At 41.2% G+C, this 23,412-nt stretch overlaps 1 long non-coding RNA gene across 1 annotated transcript; it reads left to right on the forward strand.

Annotated features, from left to right (window-relative positions):
- Window positions 1-13,528: 13,528 nt before the first annotated feature.
- Window positions 13,529-14,316, forward strand: LOC144703776 (uncharacterized). Its single transcript, XR_013581625.1, has 3 exons — window positions 13,529-13,644; window positions 13,933-13,987; window positions 14,081-14,316. It is a non-coding gene; the product is annotated as an uncharacterized LOC144703776 (long non-coding RNA).
- The last annotated feature ends 9,096 nt before the right edge of the window (window positions 14,317-23,412 follow it).

The following is a 23,412-nucleotide window of genomic DNA, read 5'->3' on the forward strand; positions in this document are numbered from 1 at the left end:
CATGGACATGGTTTTGTATATGATTTAAGAATCTATGGAATTCTGTGGTTAGGGATTCGTAGGTCATACTCAAAGTATAACCATCCATCCACAAGACATCCTTTGTATTCAGCCTAAATACATAAAAATAGTGACTTGAATCACCTTTATAATTAAATTGAAACCATTTTGGGATTCAGATTGATTAATCCAGTGAACTTTTGTCAACGAAAACTCATCATCTTCAACTTTTTGTGACCTGGACCACAACATACATAACTATACTCACCACTTAATACATTCTTCAACTACATTGTATTATATAACTTTTCAAATGGTTTATTTATCAATGAAAAAGTAGAAATTGTAGATGAACTCATAATAATATCACAAATAATAGATGTTTGTGATCTTTAGACTGATCATTTATTGATACTGTTTAACCTTAAAAAACATCATTCCAATTTTACCCCAATTTCGATATGTTTACTGATTTTTCTGATATCACATTTGTGATGAAATTAATTATATGATTTAAACATATTGTTGTCGACATGTTGAATTATTAATGGCTTTAAATTATTTTTCTGTTGTTATATGTCCTTTGTCATCATCTGGTTTGTTTAACTTTTCAACAATGCTTGGGTTGATTTTTTTGTAGATACAAATATTTAACCAACAAAAACAATTGTCTAGATAGCAATAAATATGTGTGATGCATTGACACAAGAATAAACGATATTAATTAGTTGTTGAAGTAGCAGTGAAATACCTAATCCCTTAATGCCCTTCTAACACATGGCAAATTGTGATTTAACATGGCAGGAAGTTCAGCTAAAACACATTAATTGATTTATATATTATTATTATGTCAAGAACACATGAAAAAATGTGATTTGAGGAAAGTCTTAACAAAGATATTTGGGCTAATGATTGACATTCTTCTGAGACTTCAAGGACACAATAATGTAGGACGATGTCAGTGACGTTGTCTGGTCAGTACTGAGGTGATAGTGGACATCATCGAAGACGTCGTTTGTCGGATATGGATTTATGGAGATGCGACTACATGATGCAAAGATTTCTAGGTGGACGTACATGCAGGCCCCGACTTGTGGGGTTCGCCAAGCTCCGAGCTCCGGGGCAGGAGATCGATGATGATGACAGTGACTTCCTAACCCTCGTTGGAGCGACGACAGTGTCTACGGTGTCAACATACCAAGTCCAAGGGTGCTCTCACGTAACAAATGGACTCGGCCTGTACCTAGGGAAGACGCACTGTCGATTCTCTCGTGTCCGTTTATACTATCACCTACTCTAACCTGAGCGTGATGGAGTGCAGTTGAAAGATATACGATAAAAGATAAATTAACTCTGCGAGCTAGGGAAGCAAGGTACCTCTTTGGTCACGTCATACCATTGTCAAAATATTTGTCGATGCAGTAGCGGGGGCGTGCAGGTTGGGCGGAGTTGTGCTGGAGACGGGCACAATGTTGGTGAACTGGCGGCGTTGCGTGGCTCAGGAGTAGTGACGTGGGAGCAGAAATGACAGAGCAGGGGCACAGAATGCAGGCGGTGGCGGCGACGTGAGGCAAGGACGTAGCGATGATGGAGGCGGCTTGAGCAACGGCACGGGCATCTACACTTCAGGTTGCAGGGCGGCACCGCGACGGCAGCGCGGGGTGGTGACGCGGTGGTGGAATGGGCGGCATCTCGATGGCGGCGCTTGCGGTGATACGATGGCAACGCAAGAGGTGGCGATGCGGTGTCGCGATGATGGTGCAGCGCCAGCGCGGTAGTGGCGCGATGGCGGCGGAAGTCGATGACCTGGAGGGGGGGATGGTCGGTGACCCGGCAGCGGCAGGGCTTGGCGACCCAACTGCGGTGGCGGTCCGCAAGCCGACAGCGGTAGAAACGGCCTGGTGGCGACGGAGGTCAGCAACCCGACTACGGCAGCGGTCGGCGACCCAGGAGCAGCGAAGGTGGCCTGGCGGCAGTGGTGGTGACAACCCCCCCATCCCCCACCCCCGTTCCACCACCGTGTCTCCGCCCCGCGCTGCCGCCGAGGTGCCGCCCCGCAACCTACAGTGCAGCTGCCCATGCCGTTGCTCGAGCCGCCTCCATCGTCGCTGTGGCGTCGCGACCTGGATGGGGGTGATGGTCGGTGACCCGGCAACGGCAGGGCTTGGCGACCCGACCGCGGCGGCGGTTCGCAACCCAACAGCGATAGAAAGGGCCTGGTGACAGCAGATCAGCAACCCGGCTACAGCAGCGGTCGGGGACCCTGGAGCAGCGGAGGTGGACTGGGGCATCAATGGCAACAACCCCCCCCCTCCTTCTCCCTCTTTTTCCTCCTCCTTCTTCAGCTTCTCTCTTCCACACGATCGTGGACTTTTCTTGTTTTCAAAAATTCAATACGACTTGCAAAAAATTTAGGGCACCCTCTTCATTCCTTATGTAGGAATGGTGATGGGCCCTAACAAGGGGATCCTAAGAGGGGGCCCATTAGCATGGCCCCCCTCCTTAAAACAAGAAAAAACAGAAAATAAAAGCATTGGTTTGGCAAGGAGAAGAAGGGCGGTGCGCGGAGATATGGCCCAAAAATTGAAATCATGAATGTACCTTCGCGTTCATCTTGGCGTGCCATTCTGGCTGGGCTCGAGCTGGCTGTTGTCCCCGACGATGGCATGGGCTTTGACATCGTCCTTGATGGAGTGGGACCTCTAGGTCATCACACAGATTATTATTAGAGTAATACACATTTCATAGGTAGCTATCCACTTGAAGTATTCAAGAATTCAAAGGACTGTTGTTGCTATGCTCTCAATCCATGACATGGATCCAGGAGGATACAAAAATAATAAATAATACAAAATAATATGATTTTGAAATTAAATGTTTGACAACATAGGAAGTTTGGGCTGAAATTTTGAAGGTAGCGTTGTGTTTACCAGAATGATTTTCTGATTCAAATTTTTTCTTGGGTTTATTATTCATTCTAAGAGTGAAGGATTGAAGGGTGAACTTGATAAAGGGTCATGAAGAAAGAGCATCACGCTACCCATTGGGAACATGATAAATTTTTTAGTATGATATTTTTTCCTTTTCAGACTGATCCTGATTCAAGGTAATGTTCCTGGGGGACACCCTACATCCTCTCTTTTTTTATGCCACCACCACGTGTGTTTCTCATCTTTTGTATACGCAATCCATTTCTGCTATAATGGGTGATACTCATTTTCATTTCCCTCGACTTTGCCACTTACCCACACATAGCTTCTCTCATTCCCATTGAAATAAGCAATGGTGTTTCTTAAACCCTGCTTTACTCAACTCCATGAAACACTGTGCACGCTCATTGCTGCCTGCCATCACCCTAATGTATAGAATCAAAAGTTTATTGAAACCAAATTAATCAGATTTTTATACTATAATATCCATAAAATTCATAGTATTAATATATTAAATTTGGGTAAACTAGGTTCACTAAGAAAACTGATTTCCGACCTTCATTTGATTCTTTTGATTCTTTTTTGACAAGCTTGCTATCATTTTTTTAAAAAATAGAAAATACTAAAAATAGAAATCAAGTAAAAGTTTAAGTTTCAAATACCTGATTTCTATAGATTTGAACCTTGAGTTGATTTCACTCATCAAGAAATTATATATATTTTTAAACTGAATAAAAAGCATACAAGAGAAATTTCACCACAATATTTGGTTCATCTGAAACATTGTTACGAGCAGTTGACATGAATTCAAATCAACATTGCTTTAGAGATAAGGGTCACTCATCCCGTGAATTATTGTGATTCATATGCACTCATCGAGGCAATGTCTCATTTATCATACACTACATCTTTCATCCTTACTTTTCATTATCATATCCATGTATCAATAGATTTTGTCACAAAATTTTATTTAATTAATTTTTAAAAGAAATCTATTGTTCACCATAAAAGCCATATGTGATGAAAATGGGATTTCCATTGTTTTTCCAAAAATAAAAACTCAAAGATGAAGGTATGAAAACAACTAATAGCTTTGTCCTTCAATGCTGAAAAACGTATTCTAACTCAATAATGTATTTATTTATGATTATGATTTTAAATGTTTTCATAAAACAGGAAAATCCATAATATTAAGACTATCAGTTCAAAAAAAGATTAAATGCATATAAACATATAAAATGCTTGATATTAACCTTATAAATCGTGTGTTATCACAAGTCAATCCAGATTCCACAACTCATTCAATATTCATTGACACTATCTATTAATGTGCTAGTTATGCTTAAGATGAAGTTCATGAATACGTGCGATGATAGAGTGAATCATGATGAAATCATGCTATGAGAGCACTAGCCTTTCAATACTGAGATCTATGGCTGTGATTAACGTGAAAATTTTATAATTTATATAATTTAAGAGAATTTAGAATCATGAGTGAACTTATAAAACAAGATGATAAAATCACCTATACATGGACTGAATCCATAATTACTCATTTCCTTTCAAAAATGTGTTGAGACGTTAATATGTCCATCCTCAAGATGTATCCATGCAACGTTAAGTCTCCCCCATCTTGATGAACATGTGATATATATGTATACATATATATATATTCCCTCCACCATCATAATTAAACTATCCCATCGCATTTGGAGTTTAGGGTGTGCAAGTTGGGAAGGGAGACGAAGGATGGGCACCAAAAGAATTATGGCATGGTGAAGTTTTTTTCGCGGTCTTCTTCTATTTAAAGTAAGTCTGTATCTTTCATATAACCCCTCAACTTTTTATACATCTCTTGACACACAAAATACCATTTGGGCATGATCTCAAGGCCCATATATCAATTTTTTTAATAAATACTATGATTAATTAATAATATCATCACATAGATTGATTAATCATGGGTCAGTTTAACCCAATCCGTCGGTTGAATATCTAGTGTATGTGGTGCCAAGATATACCTAGTCCTCTAGAAGATACAAATGATTGTATTGACCCATGATTCATTAATCTATATGATGATATTTTTAATTAATATTTTGGATCAATAAGAGATTATTTTCATGGTGAACTTCCAAACCTTAATCAAGAATCAGAATTAGTATTAATGTGTTTAAAAATCATTGAAGAAGTCTTCTTTGATATTCCATTACTTTGGAAACGGACTTCATCTCATTATCCTCCTTTAACTAAATTATGTTTTCCTGGGTGCAGCACAAAGTTCAGAAGCATATTTGTGTGCTTTTGCTGCACCCAAGCAAAGAGAATTTAGGTTTCCTTGAATATAAACTCCTATGGCATAGTCAAAGTACAACCATTCATCCATCATATCTATTTGGTGTCTCAGATCAAAGGATTCATTAAACAAATATGGTGTGAATCAATCTGATTTGTATTTTTTTATGAGACCATTTAAGGAGTTGTGCACATAAATCCAGTGAACTCTTTCCTGTATGGACCACCAACTACATGCTCGCAGTGTTTCCCCATTAATGGCTATGCAATTGGTTGTGTGACTGGGTAGTGCTATTCTATCTGAATATTTTGATGCCCTTATTTATTTATTTATCTGGCTATCTATAAGACATGTTAAAATATTATAGGCCATTATATTATGATATCATCATAATTTTCTTAGTTATATCATCTACTAATGTACTTCATTATAAGCATCACACATTCATTATGTGTGTCTATAGTGATGGAAATATAAGTGGCCGACAAGCCAATCACACATTCCACATCTCGTTCCATGTTTATTATTAGAACATATTCATCATAGTGCACGTGTGATGCGTATAATGAAGTCCATGAATACATGGTCGGACTTAGTGAATTATGATGAGATTGTAATGCGGAGATCACTAGTCTTTAAGCATGTGTTCTAAACATTCCTATTCGAAGGATACGCAAGAAGGACATCAAAGTATCCGGATAGAATAGCACTATCTAGTCTCACTCATATGATGAATATGGCTAGTCCCGTAGCCATTAGTGAGGCGACACTAAGGATAGATAGTGGGTGGTCTTTAGTGGAAAGAGTTCACTGAATTGATCCGTACGAATCCCTGAATGGTATTATACCGAACTGTCAATCAGGTTGATTCACGTCACGGTTGTGTAAGTGGTCCTTAGACCTGAGACACCAAAGATGTCTTGTGGACGGACGGTTGTACTTTGGCTATGGCCAACGAGTCTCTAATCATGGGATTCTAAACGGTCTTAGTTCGGGTGCATCAAGAAGTACACGAAGACGATTGAGTGGTCAAGATGGGATCGTCCACCCTCGGTATAAGAGGTGACAGCTCAAGGAAGATGATGCGATGAAGTCCTTGGCCAAGGCAGTGAAATGGGCCTCGTTAACTAGACTGATACATGGGCCTAGAGGGTCACACGCAAATGGTCTTTTGGACGTTGGAAGATATACTTAAGTTTTGGGGGTTTTATGAAAAATACCCACTTAGTATAAATAGAGGAAGGCCCTGAACAAAATTCATCCAGGCCAGAATTATTCAGGGGCCTTTCCCCTTCTTCTCCACTCTCCCCACAACCCCTCTCCATCCCTGATGTGATGGGGATGACGTAACGACGCCGATGGAGAAAGAACGGGGCTCGTCTAAGAGAAGGAGGAGATCCGACATGCTGAGGACCACGTGGATATGTCTAGAGGCTGCACACTTGACCAGCTCGACTCGTCTCGCTCCGGGATCAAAGAAATCACGAATGAGATTCGTGCAACGGTACTTCATTTTAATGGTTTTTGTCGATGTCGTTCGATTCACAAAAGTCTTCCGCTGTGCATAGTTTTGTTCTGTTCATCCAGATCTAGGCCTATAGAACCCAACATATAGTACAAATGAATATTGACCGAAAAGTAGACTGTGATTGTCTTGATAGCCACAGATATTACTATGGTAAACATGTGTTTAAAAATTCATATGAAAATGATACTCCATAAGGGCATCAACAAATCTAGATGATCTAGTAACAAATAGATAGTGGGTGTTGTAAGGAAAAAATTCCACTTATTTCTTTATAGAAATACATTAATGGTATAGTATCTAACTTATGATTTGGTCAATTGATGTCTCAAAAGCTTAATTGATCCGTAGACGTTAGATAAAAATAAACCTTGAGGATGGAAAATTAGTGCTGAATATAATAAGGGTCATCTCAAAGAATTCAAAGTGATGAAGTCATTCACGAAGCTAGTGGGATATCATATAAGTGTTCTCAATGATTTCCAAACACACTGGTACCAATTGGAATTATCAACTAGGTTTTCATAGTTTACCATATCATAAGTAATCCTAAAAGTGTTAATACCTACACGGTAACCAATGACAATAAAGTTCTATGAGAGAGTTGAAATACACATTTCTATCCTTTAGAGCATAAGACAATGGCGGTGGATCAATAACAAGTTATCAAGATGGAGTGGAGGATGTTAGACTTTTCAAGGATCTTATCCCCTCAACATGCCTGGCTTGAGATACTGAGACCTTATTGGTTCAATCTGATGCAGGACAATCCAAAAGATTGAGTAAGAGTTGGTGAGCAGGCGTGACGTGAAGCTCGAGCAGACACAAAGAACCCGAGTTTCAAGTTTAGATCCAAATAGCATGACCTCGTGGTTCATTTTACTTCTCGTGTTTTGTTTTTATGAATTTGTATGGAATGCCATTCTGTTTTGGGGTCCTCTAGTATCGTCTTTTCTTTTATGTGTTGTCGGACCATTAGGGAAATATCATCATCATTCAAAACATTTTTCCCCTAGCTCGGCCCATTTGGGCAACCTCCCTATTCTATATAACGGGAGGCATGCCCAAATGACCCCTTGGAGAACTTGAAATTTTACATTGAAAGTTTCTTCATCTGGGCTGCTGCCTCTTTCCTCCCGTCGGGAGTTATCTTTTACAGTTTTACAAGCCATGATTCAAGAGAGAAACCCCACATTGACTGCAATCGCCACGTTCAACGCTGCCAAGTTGTTGCTGTCACGAGAAGAATAGCTGCTGTCATCATCATCTTCTTCTTCTTGAAGGATATGTAGGAGTTCTTGGAAGATCTTGATGCTGCACAAAGGCTGCCAGATTGTTCTTGGACATCTGTTTGTGTTTTCATCATCGATCTGCCTTTGCCGTCTTGGGCGCTTGCGTCACGATCGCCACGAACCGCACCCCTACACCTTTCTTGGAAGCCCCACGCCGTTGTGCTCCACATCGCCTCGCCTGCACCATTGATAACATCATAAATGCATGAATATTTCCATTCCTTTTTTATTTTTTTGATATTATTAATTTAGAATCTATCATGTTATCACTTGAACTAACTAAATATATGCACTAGCTATAAATTCTAATTTTTTCACATTACGATTATTTTTTACTAAACTCCCTGAATTCTTTTAAGTAAATAAGTTGTAGTACTGATTAGTAATCTATAGTTTCACACATGCGGAAAATGTAAAAGAATGAGAAAATGGCAATTCTTAAAGAGTTGGAGAATTTTTTAGAGTTAAGTGATTCTCAAAAAGGGCTTGAAAGGAGAAAAAGGTGTTGTGGGCCTTCCAAAGAGAGGTCTGAAGGAGATGGACACAACCTGGCATGCCCATTGGACTCTCAAAAGCCTTGCAAAGAAAGAAGCTAAAGATTACAAGTGAAAACTCTCAACCAATGAAGAAAAAGAGGCAAAATGGCAAGAAAAGATAATAGAAAATGCCCAAAGGGGTATTTTAGTAATTATACCAATATATAAATACACTTCTTCTCCCTCATTTTCCCTCATTCCAAAAGTGCTCCAAAAAGTGTCTGGCCAGTAGGATAAGGCATTTTTCAGAATCCAGGTTGGTCAACCTGCTAAATGTAAGTTTATCAAAGTTTTCTCTTAATGCCATCTCTTGTTTGCATTGAAAAATGCCTGGTCCTGGCAAAATATAATGATCGAGACTTGAGAGGAAGCATCGAGGGCCAATAAACTTGCATTGATGTTTTAGGAACCTAGATTTACATTTTCTCCATCATTATCCATCCATTTACCCTTAAAATCCATTATTTTCTCATTCAAAAACACTCATCTCCCTAATTTCTCTCTCTATGATTGGTTCATTATCTCTCTGGACCTTCATCCATATCCTTTGCTACTCCCCTAAAAATTTCATAAATAATCTTGTTCATTTGCACCATTCAATTCTATCTCAAACTTCTTCTACACTCTATCTTCATTTGCTTTCTAATAGAATATTTCTCTTTCTAAACCTTCATCCATGTAACTATTTCATTCCATCATAATTTCATAAAAATCATCTTCATTTAGATCTTCAAATTCCATCTCAAACTCCCTTTACCCCCTTCTTCACTTTCTCTTTCTATCTCTTCATTTCTCTCGCTATCTTCCCATTTTGACCTTTTCTCTCTCTAAATCCATTTATTTCTCTCCATAAAATCCATTCCCATCTCCCTCTAGAGCCTCTATCATTTCCATTTCAAATACTAAAAATCTCATAAAAAATCAGTTTTATCCTTTGACAAAATCATTCTCCCCCTCCTTGTCGGCGCCACCATGCGCTGTTGTGTGGTCCGTTTGGCGCTTGTCCAGCATGGACACCACTCTGCCCGCCGGCCTGTGTGCGGGAAGCGCACGTGACTACAGGGTACATGAGAGCCCTACGTAGGACTTAGCTAAATTGGCTACGTGTTGAGCATTGGGCCAATCCTGATTGGGCTGACCCAATTTGGCTAACCCGATTGGGCTGACCCCATAGGGCTAACCCAACTAGGCTGAACCAATGGGGCTGACCAAATAGGTCACCTAAATGGGCCACACCAGGCCTGTCAGCCCATCCAGTATGCAACCCCACCCTCGCCACTTTGCCTTTGGGCCGCTCCACCGCCGATCTGTCGGTGCTGGCATTGGCGATCCCCAAAGCAGGTAAGTTCTCTATTTGTTAGCATTTGAAAATTATAAAAAATAGGAAAATTAGGGGAAATCATAAAAAATTAGGAAATTTTCTTTTCTAGATTTTAAAATAACAAAAAACTCTGGAAAAATCCCTAAATTAATATAATCAACTTTTGTGGTTTACCATCTAAAAAATCTAACTCTCCTTTTAAATATTTCTAGTGGTTTTTTGTTTAAATTATATTCCAAAAAAGTCTAAAATATTTATTTTTGATTTCTGGTGTTAATTAAAATTAGGAAAATTAGTTCAAAATATTTTGGAGTTTTTCTTTATATTTCTCCTTCAATTTAAACCATATGAAATTATATAATTTTAATTATGAATCCAGAAAAATATGAGAAATTATATTTCTCGTTTACAAACTCATTTCCTATATCATAAGTTTAGGAAAAATTTTGAAGTTAAAATTTTGTGTCTCCGTGGATTGACCCCTTACTTGCCATATATTAATTATAGAGTATTTAAGTGGAAATTTTCATAAATATTATTGGTTAAGTCTGAATTAAAACAATTACATTAACAACCTCAATTTGGACTTATCAGCTACCACGTCCCATGTCGCTCTGCTCAATGTAGTCACGCTCCACATAATTGTGCCCCACGCTGTCGTGCCCTGCGTAGTTGTGCCCACCGTAGCTGTGCCCCATGTAGCTATGCCTGCGAAGCCGCGCCCGCGCAGCTGCATCCCACACATCTGCACTCCCATGCTGACGTTCCCCCGTGCTTCTGCGCTCCACACTGCCGCACCCGTGTAACTGCGCCTTGTGCTGCTTCACCCTATGCAGCCACACCCCGTGTAACCACACCCGATGCTGTTGCGGCCCACCCTGCCACGCCCCGTGTAATCACTTCCTGTGCTGCTGCACCCAGCCACCACCACGCCCTACCGTGGTGTTGCACGTGTGTCATCAAACATGTGGCGCCGCTGCAACCCCCATCGCCTCCAAGCCTGCCATGCCTGCTCCGTTGTGCGCAAAGCTGTTCTGCCATCGCATCCATGAATGTGCAACTGCTACACACTCTCGCCTACCATCATTGTTCAGCCTTTGTCGTCTTAGACGATTGCATCATCAACGGTCACGTCCCACACCTCAGAGATCAGGGCCCCGGTCCTTGGGTCACACCGTTCCTCTCCTCTATCTCGATATTATTATGTCTATCAGTGTCATCCTCTGGCTTCTCCTCTACTGATAACTTTCTGAATTCATAAGATTAGCCATTGTTTTTAAGAGATAATAATTGTCCATTCTAGGTGTAGGATTTGTGTCAATCTCGACGACAGTTGTGGACACCCATGGACAGTAATTGTCCCCGACTCCGTTGGTCTTCAAATGGATTCATTTGGTCATTGGGAGCCTGTCCGTTGCCCTAGACCCCTTCATATCATTATTCAGTTATACTAGTTAGCGGATTTGATCGTACTTCTCATTTTAATTTTAAACTCTTCTGCATCAATCTATGATGTTTGCATTCATCATGCACATCCCTCCTGAGGTGTAATATGTGCCACTCAGTCTCGGCTCAACATATTACATCACAATCCTTGTAAAGGTTATTTGAAAATTGGTTTTTATTTGTTATAAAGGTCAGTTACTCTTGTTTTTCATATTTTATTGCTTGAATTTTCTATGGATCATGTTGATCACGACCTCACAACAAAAAATCCCCATCGACTTAGTAAAAAATCAACATAACATCTTAAAATATACAGCACATTTCTAATCTTTATACCCACATTAATGATACCTTGTCCAAATTCTTAATGGTTTCAAACTTGAAGATAAATACGGTGGTTCTCTCTCTTATTTCTTTTTAGACATTGAATATGTACATTTATGACTATTTTTCATTATATGATAACGATGTAGTTAATGAAATAATATAAATTTTTGATGCTTAACATTCTTTTTATCAAAATATAAACTGAGAACGACACACATAATAATGGATTTGAATGGACACAAATGTATAAATAAAGTCTTCTAAAATCCCCAAATAAATAATACTGCCTGGAAGAGATTTATATTGAATTTCCAAAAATGAATCAACCCCAATGCTTGTGTGAATCAGGCCAATATTGGTTGTACTATGGTAAGAAATAAATTAGTACCCTTCCTCTCGGATACATATTTTATCACAGTTAGCAAGCCCTTGATCCATACAAGGGCATATTCATGAATTGGCCCATTAGTTTGCTCCACAATATTTGGCCTCTACACCTGCTCCACATCTGCAACCCATTTTCCCACCCCACCAGCCCATTTTTGTTACTACCTTATTCTGTGACATACACTTATGTCCATTTTTCTAACTTACATACTTCATTTCCTAGTGTGGTGTGCCCAGTGCCTCTTGCAATGGCAAGTGCAGCGCCACCGGTGGTGATGCATGAAGCGAGTCTTCACGTAATTCTTCTCATCTCAAGGGCTCTGCATTCATTCATCGTGCATTTCAAATATATGATATCCACTCATTAAAATTCAGTGCCCGAATTGGCATTCTGATCCTGAAATGCTGCTGTTGCCCGGCGTGCATCGACCGATAGCCATGAAATCTCTTAACCTGGATCTTGCAATCATCAAACTCCAAAGAAAAGGATTAATTCGCAAAGGTTTGATCTTGCCAAAGGCCAAACCTATAAATCGCATAATATTCACACTAACTTCACGAAAAAGATCAAACAATAAGATAATTTGCATCAAATTCGTAGGAAATAGGAGTTAAAATTGGTCATAAATAGCATTAGTGCATGTCATGATGGCACGTTATCGTGCATCCAAGATGGCTTGAGTTGATGATACACTAATGATGACATGAATATCCCACCTTATGTGATGCTACGATATACAATGAACACAAACTAGTGTACTTGGAATTCCAGGTGTTGAGCTATGTCCCCAAGTATATACTTCAATTCACTTCATGACCCTTAGTGTGCACCTTTATGTGCTACATAATACTGGAAGTATTAACTGTAAGTGGAAGTAATTGAGCTCAAAACAAGCATAGATCAACAACCATCTTATACTATGAATGATGGTGCATGACTACCAATATCATACAATATGAGTATCTCCAAAAATAAAATTGTTAAGAGTCATTACATTCAGCACTCTATGTTTGATTCTTCACATTTTCCTATTTATAGTTTTCATATACCTATGTAAATAAAATACTTGACAAAAGATGGATGTTCAAGATCATGAGCCATTCAAGATCATGTTTAAGGTTCTGTCAATCATCTATTGTTAAACGACAAAGTGCACTTGCAAATAATGACCAGAAGTTAGTAAATAAAATCGTTTTCTTTGTCTTCTGATCTTTGAGTAAATGATCAAAATCATGGTCAAAGATATAAAAGTAAATTATTTTGAAAAATTAAAATAGACTTATAATTCAAAATTAAAATAGACTTATAATTCAAAATTAAAATAGACTTATAATTCAAAATTAATGTCGTACACCCAGAAAAATTATTATTTCACTGGAATGGAGATTTGTTAATTTATAAAACAAGAAATGAAATTTTATTTAGTGTGTTCTATTTATTTTAAATAGGGGGCTGCACAGGACAAAAACCAACACAAATAAAGAATTTCCTCCAATCTCCCCATTCCCTTTCTTCAGAAGTTCTTGTTCACGAAAAATGTCGACGTCGGAGCCGAAGAAAAGGAAAATCGAGCCCCCTCGAAGGTGCCTTGCGCTCTCCCATCTTTTCATCCATTCATCGCAAGAACTTCTCCTCCAGAGAACCGTCAAGCAGTATCATCTCTGCTCTAGAAATGTTACGATTCATGGTTCTTAGGGGCTAATTTCCTCCCGCGGAAGGTTATCTGTTCCTGCGTTGTCAACCCGACCGTCCCAACTCTCGCCATCTTTTACATGCACTTTTTTTACTACGCTTACATCGCTCCAGGCTTCAGCGTATTTCTGATAATAAAATCCCATTTCCTGACTTCATTCTTGACCCTCATATTCCAGGGCGCCGTCTTCAGCTGCCGCAAAAAGGGATCAGAACCCAGTTTCTACCCTAGCTGTACGTCAAACGCATGTCTTCTAATTTATTAATCTCACTTTCGTGCAATGTCGCTTATTCTGATTATAATGGCGAAACCTTGTAATGGGGCAGACTACGCCGGTGGCCGAGGATAGACAAGGAGTCAACCTGCAAGCGATGAACATGGCAGTGGAAGAGGCGAGGAAGGATCAGTGGCTCGCCAAGTTTAAGGTCATCGCTTCACCCTTTGGAAACTACATCCTCCCCGTTGTCCCCTCCCCCTCAGACTTTCCGCCGGGTCACGATAATATGTCCATCCCGTAAGCCCGATATCGAGAGGGGGATAATTCAATAACCATCTTTATCAATACCCCGGATAATGACGATGTCGGATATCAGTTCCAAGATATCTGATATCGCGGTCTGTCCTGACATCGATTCAATAGTAGGTACTATTATAGATAATAAATAAATATGAAACATAAATTCTTGATTGAGCAAAATGAGTTATCGGTAGACTTTGACATTTTGGACTGGGGACCGGTTGGATCTGACCCAACCGGGACTGGTGGTCCACCATTTCCAAGTGGACTGGCTAGCCGGTCAGGATCGAGTCTGAAGGTCAGAGGACCGGTATGCTTGTTTTCATTTCCATGCATGCTTGTTTTCTAATCCCCCCCTAGTCCCGTCCCACGCGCTCCCCTTTGCCCTCCTCATCGCCCTCTCCATCGCTCGCCACCTCCGCACCTCCGCCACCTCCGCTCTTCTCCTCCACCTCCCCCCCCACCCCCTTTGCGCATTTGGCGCCCGCACCCACCACCCCCAACCCCCGTGCTTGCTGCCACCCCCTCTTCCCCTGCTCTCTCGCCGCCGCCCCTCCTTCCCCTGCTCTCTTGTTGACGCCCCTCCTTCCCCCACTCTCTTGCCGCCCCTCCTTCCCCCGCTCTCTCACCCCCCCCCCACCCCTGACGCTTGCCGCCGCCCCCTAACCCCCCAACCTGCTCCGCCGCTGGCGCCCCCACCCTAATGTTGGACGACGTCGGAGATGTTGTCTGAGCGACACCGAGACGATGTTTGGATACCAAGATGATGTATGTTGTAATCGATGATGTCATCTGACAGATAATTCCCTAAGGGAATGTAACTACGTGAGGTAGTGACCCTTGGCGGCAATTAGTGTAGGCCCGACTCATGCGGCTTCGCCAGGCTTTGAGCTCTGGGTTGGGACGATCAATGATGGTGACAATGACATTTTGACCCTCTTCGGAGCGACGATGGTGACTACGACGTTGAACGGAATTATTCTGTCGGCAGTTGCACGTGACGGACAGGGTCCACCCGTACTTAGAAATTCACTCCGGTGGTAGTTCTCAAAATTTCTACTCTCACCCAACTCTAACTCGAGCACGGTGGAGCACAGTTGACAATACACAAAAGACGATGATATAACTAATGTGCAAGGTGATGGAGGACCATCCCGTCGATTGAGCCTCGACCCGTCATCAGCCACATCGCAAAGCTCGAGCCAATGATAACTTTCAAATTATCATGTTTAATTGATCAATATTATATAATATTAATGTTTTTATATGGCCATATTTGTATGTTATCATATATAAATGGAGATAAACAACTTACACTTCGATTTTATTATTGTTTCTAATTTTTTAGTATTTTTTATATGGTATTTGACCTCTTTGCATTGAATAAATATTTTTTTACAGGGCTTAGAATACTTGGCTAAAGGTCGGTAAGGGTTTTACTAATTTTCTGGAATTTTTCATATTTTTTTATAAATTTTTGACCAAAATTTAGCCAAGAAATGATTTTACGAATTTAAATAATACATATTTTATTTATTTGGCATTTTATAATATATTTATACTTATATCATGTGGCATCCACGTCATTCGCCCAAAATTCGGGCGAATAAGTGGATGCATATTTTTTAATAATTCTAAGAGAGAGAGAGAGCATTATTTGCTCATCATGGCATCGCAATGCACGATGCCATAATGAGCTAATGATTTTTTGAAAGAAACGGCGCGGTCGGCGAGGAAAAGGTACATTTTTGTTTTATTCTTATTAATTTTTTCCCATTCCTCGTACGTACAGTTTGGTAGCTAGGTGCATTTAATGCACGTGGCAACCAACACACATGCAGTTAATAAAGCTCTTTTGACATAACCAATGAATGGGGAATCGATATCCGCGTGCATTAATTGCACGTGGAAATTGATTTCGCAATTTTCTATAAGTTTATAGATTCCTCGTACGCGGAATCGAGTAGTCGTGTGCATTAAATTCACATGGCAAACGATTCCACATGCATTAAATATAACGGTAACCTCACCTTTTTATTACTATTTTTTAAAAAAAAGGGGCGATGTGGCGCTTTGTGAGCCATTTAAATAAATCACCAATCTCCAATGTGACTACGCCCGTTGGAAGCGCAACCACGTGTCAGAATGCGATCCGAGAAGTGAGAAAACGAGAAAAAAAGTGCCAACCAATCAGAAAATGTCATTTTATGAGATATTTCGAAGCGAGATAAAAGATCCAATGGTTGAGATTAAACGCTAATAAAATGGCAATATCTTGAGATCTAGCCGTCCGATTGTGCTGAATTTTTTAGGGCATGTTTGTCTTTTCCCCCCCTACAATCCATACGGTTGGATCTTTATATAGAGGACGGGAAAAAGGCAAAAATCACTTTCTGAAGCTCTCCCCAAAGATTTGGCCAGGAAAGACACATGAGTTGCTTTGGAAGTCGACAGATGTTGGTTCATCATTGAGAATTGTAAGTTTCTAATTTGTGTTTTGAACTTTTTCTTGAACAATTCTGGAACACCAAGGCATGGGCGAAAGGTACATGTCCTTGAAGTTATTTTGAAATGAAATTAGCATTGGATTTTGATTTTGATTTGAGATCTAGCTTTTAATCTTTAGTTTTAAATAGATTTGGAACAATTCTGCATTTTTAGATTTTTAAATTCGTGTCAGATTTCACTTTTCTCCCAAATTCTTTACTTTCTCTCTCTAGGTTAATTCGTCTATTTTCTCTCTCTATATTTCAAAATTGGCTATTTAGAAATTTAACTCAATATATAAAAAACCTAAATACAAAATTTCATCCAAAAATTCCTCCATCTTAAAGTCTAATTTCAAAACCCCCTTCTTGATTATTAATTCCCAATTTTAATACATAAAAATTGTCTTAAAATTTTATCATAATTGGGAAATTAGTAATCAGAATTAATCTGATCTTATAATTAAAATTATCCTATCTTGAGTGTCTTGACCAAAAATATTAAAATAAAAATTAAGCTTCTACTTAATTTTTATTAATTATAAACATAATTAAAGTCTATCAAGTGTAAAATTAATTCATTCTTGAACTAAATTATTTAAAATGGGATAAAAATTCTTACTTAGTGCATCCCTCTGGTTCGACCTCTTGCTTCCTCTATATATATATTATTTAGTGATCAAGGGTTATTATAAATTTTATTGCATAAGTCTAAAACCCCAAAACAACAATGTAATTACTCATCATTTATAGGCTTATCAGCCAACGTGAAGAATCTACAGTTACACTATTAGGTTTGAGAAGTGGCGTTACCGTCTCACTTCATCTCAAGTGTCTTTATGTAAATTTTCTGTTTTTTCGTCGTTGTTGGATTTTCGGGACGCCACTCTTGCGTGAGTACCGGCCGCTTGCATGTGTTTTCTTTTATGAATTGTGCTTAATTGTCCTCTTTAAGGGGAGAAAACCAAGATGGGCTTCTTCTTCCCCTAAAGGGCCCTCTTAAAGGGAAGCCCCATAGGCTTTCCCATAAAAGGTGGCCCAGTAGGGCCACCCACAGCCATCATTTTTCCTCTTATAGAGGGGGAGTTGACGTGGGATATGGCCAGGAACATTTTGAAAAATTTCAGATCTGAATTCGAGTAGCAGTTATTCATTTTTCTGAAGAAAGGAGATCTTGTTTTGCTTCTTGTTGGTGTTCTTCATCTTCTCACTCTGGCCACCACACAAGATTCTAACCCAGGTCGAAGCAGCACCGCATCCCTATTACAAGACAATTGATTTCCCTCTCATTATTCACTGTCGGCGGTTCGCACACATGCTTGACGGTCAGAGACTTGACCACGACGCCAGAAGTTGTCGTGTTTGTCCTAAAAGAAGACACTTCTATGTTTTGTTGGCAGCTTTGTGGAATTCCATCCACGCTACTATCTTAGAAAACAAAGAAGTCACGAAGGTGTGCCAATCACGTGAGTGGAAGAGACGCTGACTGAAATCGTCCTGGCTAGCAGATTTCTTCTTCCAACAATTCTCTTGCAACTCTTCATCAGAACAGGCCGACAGTACTGAGAAATTTCTGCCTGGATCCCTATCTCTATCTGTATTCTGTGAATTCATTGGTTTGTGCAAGGTCTACATTTTCTTTGAGTCGCCGAAGCTTCGTTATCCATTCAGCTCTGTCGAATCTCTGTTTCACCGTGGGTCTCATCAACAAGAGGAGACAGTCAGGGTTTTTCAGCCTTTTAGTCTCAAGGTGACAATACCGTTCGTATCCTGACAACTCTTCTGGACTGCAAAAGAGGCCTTCATTGTTTTTTTTTGTGCCAACAATGGTTCTTGGATACTAACTCCGCACCGTGGATCGTTCATCTCTGTGGGGTATACAATATTCTTCCATCTCTATTGGAAACCGGCGAGGACGTGCCACTACCGCCTGCTCGCCACAAGTTCCATCTTCGATTTTGGGATCCCCTATCCCTTTCTCAATTCTCACTAAGATTGATATGGTGGTTGACTTCCACTACACAACCAGTCCATCTATAGTTCGTGGTGTTCTTCTCTTTGTGTCTAGACTCCGGATCAAGTTCGTGGTGATCTCACTTCTTCTTTGGACTCGGGATCAATGTGCAGGGCATGTCTCCTTCCCCTTTCATTTACAATGTTGATAATTTCTCTCAGTGTCGGTCTCTAGATTGTTCATCGCCTTCGAGTGAATTTAAATGTGAATTAAGGATTAGCCACCTTATGCATGTATTTATCCTAAAGTAAAGTTGACCCTTCGTTTCATTTATCGCTCCTGCTCATAAATTCCTCGCGCCTTATTTGTGCTATAGAATTTTATTGACGATGTCGGATTTGATTGTTTACGTTGTCGGTGCGGATGCTGTTGGACGAGAACGTTCCCCACTCATTTTTTTATCTGCCCACACGAGCCATTAGGAGCTTGATCGAAACTAAACCTGTTGCGTGTCGTCCAATTGAGCTATGTCTCAGGTCACTCGGCAATTGGACTACTTCTTGTATTATTTACTCAAATCATATGCATTAATTCTCATCATTAACATCGCGTTTAGAATTTACTGACGGAACATAACATGAAGTGTCAGTTCTGATCGTCATGTTACATCACAAGGGGAACTACATACCTCATCATCGGTGTCGCTCGTTGTCGTTGTCTTCGTTGTTGTAAACCCATACGGGCAGGTGTGGTGGAGTAGTGCCAGAGACGATCACATAGTATCTCGACAAGCGGATGTGGCAGGCGAGGACAAGTTGGAAGAGACGTACATGGTGAAGCGGCTCAAGCAATTGGTTGATTCCGACGGAGCGACCTGACAATGGGTTGGCATGGGCAAAACCAAACAGCAGATGCGACCGGCGGTAGGCGGCACGTGGATGGAGCGCAAACCCAGGCAATGGACAGGGGGTACCGATGCAACGCGTTGGCTGAGCGATGCGGCGGGTGCTGCGGTTCAAAACAACGCACGCCACAGCTCTTCTTCCTATTCAGCTTGACACCGTGGTGAATCAGTGGCATTGGCGCGGTCGGCCAACACTACAGGTAGGGTCGCGAGTAGGCGGCATCGGTGATGGTTACCAGGTGGGGTTATGGTGGTGATGACATCAACACACCATCTTCAGACGCGCCTCCACCGTCATCCTAAACACCCCGCATCATGACTCGTCATCAACGCCAACTATAGCACCGCCCGGATGGTGACCACGTCAACGCACCGGCATCGGACGCGCCTCCACTTACACACGAGATGTCCCTCGTCATGACACATCGTCAACACCAACAGCAGAACCACCCTTTGACATGACAAGTTGACACGTCACCTATGTCGACGTGACGGTTATCTTTAATCTTATTTTCTCTTTCCTCCAAGGCCTATACATAGGCCAATGTTACAAGAAGCACTTCATGAATTTTATTTCAAGAATTGAAGTTTTCTTCTTGAGAGATTTTCCCTAACCTTCCCGCCTTCCGAGCCGTTGCCACCCGCCGTGTAGGTCGCCGCCCGCACAGGCCATCCACCCTCGCTGATTGCCCGCCCGCGCCGGCCGCCGTCACGCAGGCTGCCGCCGGCGCAGGCTGCCTGCCCACACAGACCGCCACTCCGCAGGCCCCCTCCCGCGCGCAGGTCGCTTGCCCTCGCAGGCCACCCGCCCGCACAGGTCGGCCGCCGCGCAGGCCACCCGCCTGCGTAGGCCGCCCGTCGTGCAGGCCTCTCGCCCGCTGTGCAGGCCACCCGCTGCACAGGGCGCCCGCCTATGCTGAATGCCCGTCGCGCAGGCCACTGCCCGCGCAGGCCGCCCATCGCACAGGCCCCCACTCTGCCGAGTGCCCGTCGCGCAGGCTGCCGCCCGCACAAGCCGCCAGCCACACTCTTTGCCCGCCGGCCGCACACACACCGCCCTTACGAACACCCACACCCAGCTTCACAACAGTCCGATCCTGCTACCACGCCGCTCCCCCGTGCCCTCACGCTCGCCCGACTGCCCGTCTTCATGCTCATCATCGATGCTTCGAGAATTTCTCGTAACCTCGTCACACACTATCTAGTACTGAGGTACGCCTACACTCTGTGGTATCAAGTGTTTGTCATCCACTATTCTTTGAGTGTTCGTCTACTGCGGTCGGATTTGTTTTGGATTTTGAATCTTCTAGCGATTACACTGAGTAGGTCTTTGAATCTTCTTAGCGATCGTCCATTCGAATTTATTGATTTTGGTGCTTGGTATCTCCATCCGACGAGGAATAGGGGTTGAAGATAGTAATCCCACCCTTGATGAGGAAAAGGGTCTGCAACATCATTATTTTGTGACAGATTTAAACCCTCAAATTCGAACGCGTGATTTGTAGTCTGTTTTATCCTATTCCTACACTAGGTTGTCCTAATATCCAGTTACACCTCGTCATCCTACATCCGTTCCCCACTCCTCCTACATCAGGTTTGGACCACTCGATAGGTCTTGGAGGGTACAACAGGCTGGATGGCATCGGGTCAGACGATGTTGTTGTAGGCTGGATGACGAGTCATCAATCATGTTTGTAAACTGACATTTCTTAAGGGTATATGAAGTTATATAATGAAACAAACATTCATTTTTATGTTAAATTCCATTTTCATGCAGTTAGTCAGTCATGATGTAAAATGTCATATTTTTAATGGGTTTTTGCATTGATAAACATAGTATGAAATTTATTGATTAAATCGAAATATACATATGACAAATAAAAATTAATAAGAGAAAAATATTAATAAAAATATACATATGATAATCAGAAAATGGGCATCTAAGGAGCCGTCTAGGCGCACCCACAGCCAAAGCCACAACCGTAGGTGGCACGCGCAGCACAAGCCCAGCAACAGCCAGCGCTCAAAGCAGCCATAGAGGTATTCCCAGTCAGAGCCAAAGGTAATAGAGCTTACTTGATTTAGTTTATCTTAGGATTGCGTAATTTATATACTGCTTCCGCTTTCTAAAACCGGCAATATGGGATTGTCAAAACCTCATTTCTCAAATGCAATCGGGTCGGGCCGATGATGGCAAGAGAATAATCGCGGCCCATCAGGCCGCGATCTACAGAAAAATACACGTAAATACAATGTTATAATCTTGACCGTTGATCTTCTTTCAGAAGATCAAACGGTCAATATCATCTTTCTATTTTATTTTCTTTTCTTTTCTTTAATTCCAGGCGACAACTCATCCCTGAGCGCCGATGTGGACAAATCAGAGGAAGGCACGTGGACAACCGAAGCTGACTTGGCAGGCTGACGGAGCAGGGGTCTACCCGAATTAAAGGGGTTCATAGCTACGATTTAATCATAGCTGTTGAACCCTCTAACAGAAGATCAGATTTTCAAGGAGATCCTCAATCGTCCTCTTCGCCCCACCGCCGTCTCCGTCGCCGGTGACGTCAATCTGGCGACGAGAAGGCAGATTTCAGCCGATTCGTCCCCGGAGACTTCGGCGAAGTTGTCCCATACCGGTCAGGAAGGTCTTCGGACCATTCCTGACCTATAAAATGGATGTAAGTTGCCGGAAAACTATCTTTGGCCGCCAGAATTCAGAATCAACGTTTTGAAATCAAATTGCCAGAGGAGAAGGTCCTCCATTTTCGTCTTTTGTTTCTTTGAAATCTCTCGGTCAATGGTTGTGACAGGGCTATGACCTGAAGGGATATCAGTGAGGAAGAAGAATTGAAGACGGAGCATAAAGCTTAACAGAAGGACGACGAGGCCAGTGAAGGGTCTATAGCTGTCGGCTACTCCAATTTGATGTAGAATCCGGTAAGTAGCTCAATTTTTTAGTTAATAGAATCATAGAATATTAAACAAGGATTTGGGAGTAATCCTCAACCCATATCCTCAAAATTGAAATGATTCGATTTTGAGCATAAGCCAAAACTATAAAAAACCCCATTAAGTACATTTTAAACAATTTTTAAAACACCATTTTTAAATACTTTAAAACTGATTAAAAATCTAAAAAATGCAGAATAAAATCTAGGAATATATACTTCCTGATATATTTAAATACTCTGATAGAAATACATAAAAATCGATTTCATTCCTTCTATAAATACATCAAAATCGGATATCTCCTTTTAAGCATTTCATCAAACATTTAAACTTCAATATTTGCCCCTTCATTTTCTCCTACAATTCGACCTCTAAAAATTCTATAAAATTTTCCTAAAATCACAAATATATATAATACATATATATGTGAAATTTGAGGACTAAATAAAATCTGTAGGGAGGACTTCCTTTATAAATCAATATTACATACTTCATTTTCTCTCTTAGACATTACAATAAACACATAGTGGTGTTTGTTGATCCTCCTACTCATTAGCTGACTCTAAGAGCCAATCCCTGTGGAGATGACCTTACTCAACACTATACATATCTAAGTAAGATTACAAATAAAATTTTTTATTTAATTAAAGCGAAAATAGCAACGACAAAATTACACCCATTTTTGCCTTCATCAGTCGGCGCTTCTACGCTCGTCACCGCGGGCTAAGTGGCTAAGAGTATAGTGCAGGGACTCGGACGGGACGGGACGTGGACGGTTCGGGACGAAATTCGTCGCGTCCTACGTCCCATGTTAGAGTATGGACGAAGGACGGGACGGTTTTCGT

This window comes from Wolffia australiana, chromosome 5 (genome assembly GCF_029677425.1).
Source record: "Wolffia australiana isolate 7733 chromosome 5, ASM2967742v1".
Classification (NCBI taxonomy): Eukaryota; Viridiplantae; Streptophyta; class Magnoliopsida; order Alismatales; family Araceae; genus Wolffia; species Wolffia australiana.